We start from the raw sequence: 7,330 nt of genomic DNA, 5'->3' as shown, positions 1-7,330 counted from the left end.
CTATTATCGCCCATAACTCTTTGTGTTCTACTCGTGCATATAACATCTATGCATAGACCTAGCTCGGATGCCACTGCTGTGGAACGTAGTATTTCAAAAAAAATCCTATGATCACGCAAGATCTATCTAGGAGAAGCATAGCAACGAGTTGGGAGAGTGTGTCCACGTACCCTCGTAGACCGAAACCGGAAGCGTTTTATCAACGCGGTTGATGTAGTCGTACGTCTTCACGATCCGACCGATCCTAGCACCGAACGTACGGCACCTCCGTGTTCAGCACACGTTCAGCTCGATAACGTCCCTCGCACTCTTGATCCGGTTGAGGCCGAGGGAGAGTTCCGTCAGCACGATGGCGTGGCGACGGTGATGATGAAGTTATCGGCGCAGAGCTTCGCCTAAGCACTACGACGATATGACCGAGGTGTGTAACTGTGGAGGGGGGCACCGCACATGGCTAAAAGATCAACTTGTGTGTTCTAGGGTGCCCCCCTCCCCACGTATATAAAGGAGGGAGGGAGGAGGAGGCCGGCCAAGGGTGGCGCGCCCAAGGGGGGAGTCCTACTCCAAGTAGGATTCGGCCTCCCCTTTCCTATTCCCACAAGGAGAAGGGGGGAAGGAGGAGGAGGAGAGAAGGAAAGCCCCCCCGAACCCTAGTCCAATTCAGTTTGCGCTAGGGGGGGCGCGCGCCAATCCTTGGCCTGCCTCCTCTCTTCCAGTACTAGGCCCATGAGGCCCAATAACTTCCTGGGGGGGCGTTCCGGTAACCCGCGGTACTCCGAAACTTATCTGAAACGACCCGAACCATTCCGGTGTCCGAATGTAGCCTTCCAATATATGAATCTTTATGTCTCGACCATTTCGAGACTCCTCGTCACGTCCGTGATCTCATCTGGGACTCCAAACAACCTTCGGTCATCAAATCGCATAAACTCATAATACAAATCGTCATCGAACGTTAAGCGTGCGGACCCTACGGGTTCGAGAACTATGTAGACATGACCGAGACACATCTCCGGTCAATAACCAATAGCGGAACTTGGATGCTCATATTGGCTCCTACATATTCTACGAAGATCTTTATCGGTCAAACCGCATAACAACATACGTTGTTCCCTTTGTCATCGGTATGTTACTTTCCCGAGATTCGATCGTTGGTATCATCATACCTAGTTCAATCTCGTTACCAGCAAGTCTCTTTACTCATTCCGTAATGCATCATCCCGCAACTAACTCATTAGTTACATTGATTGCAAGGCTTATAGTGATGAGCATTACCAAGAGGGCCCAGAGATACCTCTCTGATACATGGAGTGACAAATCATAATCTCGATCTATGCCAACTCAACAAACACCATCGGAGACACCTGTAGAGCATGTTTATAATCACCCAGTTACGTTGTGACGTTTGATAGCACACTAAGTGTTCCTTCGGTATTCAGGAGTTGCATAATCTCATAGTCATAGGAACATGTATAAGTCATGAAGAAAGCAATAGCAATAAACTAAACGATCATAGTGCTAAGCTAATGGATGGGTCTTGTCCATCACATCATTCTCCCGTTTATCAAATGACAACACATGTCTATGGTCAGGAAACTTAACCATCTTTGATTAACGAGCTAGTCTAGTAGAGGCATACTAGCTAGGGACACTCTGTTTTGTCTATGTATTCACACATGTACTAAGTTTCCGATTAATACAATTCTAGCATGAATAATAAACATTTATCATGATATAAGGAAATATAAATAACAACTTTATTATTGCCTCTAGGGCATATTTCCTTCAAATGTCTGTGGGGCACCTTCAGATTGCTCTAGTGATTGCAGTCGTCACTAGGTGGTCCATGGACTTGGTTGCATTTTATTACCTCTACAAGATCTTTGTATTATTATTACAGAGTAATAGATAAGAGGATTTTTTAAAGTGGTAGTTTAGAAAATAAATAAGTGATGATTTTTTAGTCCTAGTAATATAAGCTTCAATTTCATTTATACTCAAACTATGATACTTTATTTATAGGTCTAATAGGTGAGGACTTGGATGCATATTAAAGCATGTAAAGACATTGTAGACGACATATGGCTTTCCATGGTTTTTGGGACAATTGCATTTTTACCCTAGTTGGTTCCTACCCACGGGTTTTGCCCTTACTTTTCGAGCTTGCTCAGTTTTGCCCTTACTTTTTCCGTCGAGGTCCCTCGAATGCCCTTTCACCGGTTGACCAAAACTTTGAAAATTCATAACTAATTCATATGAACTCAGAAAAATGCAAATAAGATATCAAAATGTTCAGATGAACATTACCTTTATGTGCATATCATTTGCATTCAGGACAAAAGCACCCTTTAAACTACTTGAGGTAATTAATGTTATTAAGATTATTAAAAATAAAAAGGTATAAACAATATTTTTTCATGAATAAAAATTACATGCAAATGTAGGTGATGTTTTCTGAACATCCTGATATCTTATTTGCATTTTTCTCAGTTCGTATCATCCTGTTAAGAATGTTCTAACGACTTTGACCATTATTTGGAAAATTCATAACAAGTTGATACGAACTCAGAAAAATGCAAATAAGATATCAGGATGTTCAGAAAACATCACCTACATTTGCATGTAATTTTTATTCATGAAAAAAATATTGTTTATACCTTTTTTATTTTTAATAATGTTAATAACATTAATTATCTTAGGTAGTTTAAATGGTGCTTTTGTCCTGAATGCAAATGATATGCACATAAAGGTAATGTTTATCTGAACATTTTGATATCTTATTTGCATTTTTCTGAGTTCATATGAATTAGTTATGAATTTTCAAAGTTTTGGTCAAACGGTCAAAGGGCATTCGAGGGACCTCGACGAAAAAGTAAGGGCAAAACTGAGCAAGCTCGAAAAGTAAGGGCAAAACCCGTGGGTAGGAACCAACTAGGGGTAAAAATGCAATTGTCCCGTGGTTTTTTGTGAACTATATTATATCCGACCATATGAAATAGAACTATATAAATAATATAGGTCAGCTACTTCTTTGAGATATACTTGATTCATTACGTGGGAGCTATGGTATTTGCTAGATCCTTGTGTGCATCCTAGTGATGCAGAGTCCGGGAGAAACTTTTAAGGCAGTGAAATGATTTTGTTGTTTCTAGCCTCTAAATTTACATGTTCACAATCAATATTATTACAACACCAAGTTCATATGTGCCATGTTAAAATGTTATGTGAGTCAGACTAAATCAAACTCTAGTAATCCTATTGCGGGCAACATATCCAAATTGGGGCACAACACAGTTGTAAATCACATGCCACGCTACTCGAGCATTCAACCATTCAAAATAAATAAGTGGATTGTCTTATGTTTCAAACAAAGGCAACATTGAGTGTTACCTTCCAATTTCCACATGGCCAAGTTGTCATTAGTTGAAAGGACACATTAACATAAATACCAACGAAGAAACTTGATCTAGTAAGTCTCACAATCTTTCCGTTTGGAACCTCACATGGCATATATACCAAAGAGTTTGGAAGAATAACGCAATCTTTTATCTAATAACTTCTTTTCAAGATCTAGGGAAAATTGTTTTTTTTTACTTTAATCTCTTTTGCCTCATGTCAAATTCAAGGTACTTCACGTACATGACAACGAAAGAACTTTATTTTCCCCCTATGCATCATATTTCTCACAATCAAGTGAGGTTCTGGGCAGGAAGGCGATAGAAGTTAAGTCTAAGAGATCTTGTATTATTGCACTATCAAGTTTACATGTGTCAGGCAAAAAATGTGTACATGACAAGTGCAAAATCAAACGCTAGCAAGCCAGATGCGTGCATGACAACTAAACCAAGATAAAGGCACGCCTGTAGGCCAATCTAATGCCAGCTTCCATCAGTGTCGTATCAAGAGATCATTGAAGTAAAGCCCGCGACCTCCTTCGGTTGATACACACAAGAACATCACTCGCAAATTTTCATGGGATTTTCTTCTCTTACAAACAATATCATCACAACAAAGCCAAAACAACCAAAAAAGGGCAACAATCCCAAGATAGATGAAATATCGTAAACACTTAGGCACCCTCCATATCCAAGACCCAAAAACATGTCACATACTAGGGGAGTAGTATTAAACGCTAAATGTATCACACACCATGCTAATCGAGCATTCAAACATTCAAAAAATCTAAATGGAATTATCACATATTTCAAACAAAGGCAACATTGAGTGTTACCCTCTAGATTTGCTTGGCCAAGTTATCATCAGTTAAAATGACACACCATCATAAATACCAAAGAAAAACTTGATATTTAGTAAGATTCTACAATTTTACCTCCCATAACCTCACTTGGCATACTAATTATCTAAGAATACTAAAGCCTAACAAGTTCTTTCATCTACAATTTGTTTGGAGAACACACAGATAGGCAAAACATTTTTTGTTATTAACTTAAATCTCTTTTGTCCCATGTCTAAGGTAAACAAAATATGGTTAGAGGCCGGGGTTTTGGTTAAAATGAAGAAAATCTCTGGTACATGAGAAGAGTTCAATTGTGTGTGAATTCAAACTCTTGCCAGTTTCTTATGCTACCATTCAAACCAGAAAATAAATTCACTTGTAAGCCGCTCCAATCCCGCCACGGCAACATTCATCGATGCCTATTCACTAAGGTAAAACCCATGACCACATCTAATTAATACATGAGAACATCACCCGTATCATGCTATGGGATTTTCTTCTCTTAAAAACAATATCATCGCGACCAAGCCAAAAGGGGTAACAACCCCAACATATATCAGATAGCATAAAGACTTGAGTACACTCCATAACAAGAACCCAAAACCACGTGTCACACTAGGTGAGTAGTATTAAACAATCACACGCCACGCTATTCAGGCATTCAAAAAATATATGTTCAGTTGTCTCGTATTTCAACACTGGGTGATAACCTTATGGCACCGCTTGGCCAAGTTATCATCGATTAAAGTACACGCCAAGATAAATACCAAAGAAAAAACTTTATATCTTGTAAGCTTCGCCAATCTTTCCGCCCGAAACCTCACTTGGCATAAATATCCAAGGATCCAGAAGATCTAACAAGTTCTTTCATATACTGTTTGATTAAGAGATCAGTCACGTAGGCAAACCACTTTTTTTGTTTTTAAGTTTAATCTCTTCTGTGCCATGTCAAAGGTCAAGATTTCCTATAAAGATAGCATACTAGAGGCCGGGGTCCTGAGAATTGTTAGTGCGCCCGAAAAAGAAAGTCAAAAGAGCCTTCATTGTGCTTTCATGGGCAAAGCTTTCTCGTTGCTCTCATCACAAAGCACGTCACATAGATGGATGGATAACTTGATGTGTCATGGTGTTGTCTTCTCCGAAAAAAGCAAATAAGATACTAGTATAGCCGGTGAAGTATTTCTTGGGGGAGCCCCTAGGGAAAAAGTATTTCTAGGGGAGAACTTTGGCATCTTGCAAGGAGCAAGCATTGGAACGTACCATGGCACATGTGGTGCAGATGTCTCTCGCTAGCTTGGAATTGCTTGCACGCAGGCAAGCAGGCATACTATTCTCCTAGCTGTCCGGCAAAACCGATGGTCGAGGAATTCTTCTGCTGCAAAATGCACATGGTGGCAGCTGGACAGCATATCCATACCTTCTTGCATGGTCCACTCCATCCTTTTTTCATGTCTCAAATTTGGTTATCTTGGTTAAAAATACCTTGATTAGGAAATTTTCCCGTCACATATTTTTCTTTAGGGGAAAACAAGCTCCGATGATAGATCACTTTATATTATAAAGTCAATCAGACGAACAAGGATATATAGTTTTGAAGAAATCCTCAAAAGCCGATGAAAAAGAAAAACACGACAAAAGCACATCAAAGACGCGATAAGCATTAGCATTCGCTCCTAGAGTGTCGCCGAGGAGAAGTGTAGGAGATTCGCCGCCACGGTCGATACTCACCCACACGGCGACGTCCCCGAGAAGTTAACACCGCAATGCGCCGCCACGGTCGATAGTCACCCACACGACGACGTCCCCGAGAAGTTAACGATTGCGCCTCCACTGTCGTTCGTACCGAAGTGGAGGAAGGTTTTCACCCTGAGTGTTGGAGGGAAAGGAGAGGACTAAGGCAGCGCCCAAGGGGACTCCAACACCCGCATGCATCACCACTGTTGGTGTCAAAACACAAAGCTTTTGCTCAGCCCCTCCGTCCACCGCGTCGAGGGAACAAACCACGAACCCATCCTAACGAAGGCACACCACGACTGGCCGAGAACTTTAGATCCAGATCAGGGCCGCCACCGTCGGCGACAACTTTTCCATGACCACCAGCAACCGCGCACCCGCCACCCAGATGGCCGAAGCACACCGCCAACACCTGCCTCAATGCTGCTCACGGGAGAGTCAGTCACGAGGATCGCCGCCCCGGCATTCATGGCTTTCCTATCTTTTTGGTAACAATGGAAAAACTTAATTAGAAACTTCCCTACCACATATTATCTCTCACAATTTTGGGACGGAGGAAGTATTTCCTAATTGTAGTTGTGCTTAACTAATTTCTTGTAGTGCTTGTCGAATGCAAAACATAAGTGATGTGTTCTTTTTGTAGCAATTGATTTCCTAGAATATCATATACCCACCAATCCACCGATGAGAAACTAGGCCATAGATAGGTTGATGAGAAGGACGCTTCATATGGAACGCAAAAAACTTTCCATGGAGTTACTTTTCCAGCTTGCTTACCTTCGAAGGATGGTAATAAGCTCGTTCCGCCGGTGATGGTTAGTGTAACACATGTACTCCAGTTGGAGAGAGCCCTGATGATGGCGATCCCGTAGGTCAATCCACGTGTCAAGAACAGGTGCTGCCAGATGGGTTAAGGAACCCAGTATATAGCTTTCCCAAGATCACGATCAAGAGTAAAACACAAGCACAAAGCACACGCTTAGCTTTGAATAATGCCTCTACTTTTGGCTCCACTAGAGAGCTTTTTCAATCGGAGCCTTGACCAAGGACGCAGACTAACCTACCCATGATTAATTAGCTGGGTTGCACGCATGTCTTGTACGTACTACTTTACTTAATCAACCTTGCTTTTTGTCCTCTTGTAGAAAATTTGTGGAGTATAGTATGTTTTTAGCGCTGAGGCTATATGTGTGGGCTACCCAGCCATATAAGTACTCCCTCCGTCCCAAAATTCTTGTCTTAAATTTGTCTAAATACGGATGTATCAAATCATGTTTTAGTATTAGATACATCCGTATCTAGATGAATCTAAGACAAGAATTTTGGGACGGAGGGAGTATATCTTTACTGCAAACAGTT

The sequence above is a fragment of the Aegilops tauschii genome, chromosome 5 (assembly GCF_002575655.3).
Source record: "Aegilops tauschii subsp. strangulata cultivar AL8/78 chromosome 5, Aet v6.0, whole genome shotgun sequence".
In the NCBI taxonomy this organism is placed as follows: Eukaryota; Viridiplantae; Streptophyta; class Magnoliopsida; order Poales; family Poaceae; genus Aegilops; species Aegilops tauschii.
This window is presented reverse-complemented; position numbering follows the sequence as displayed.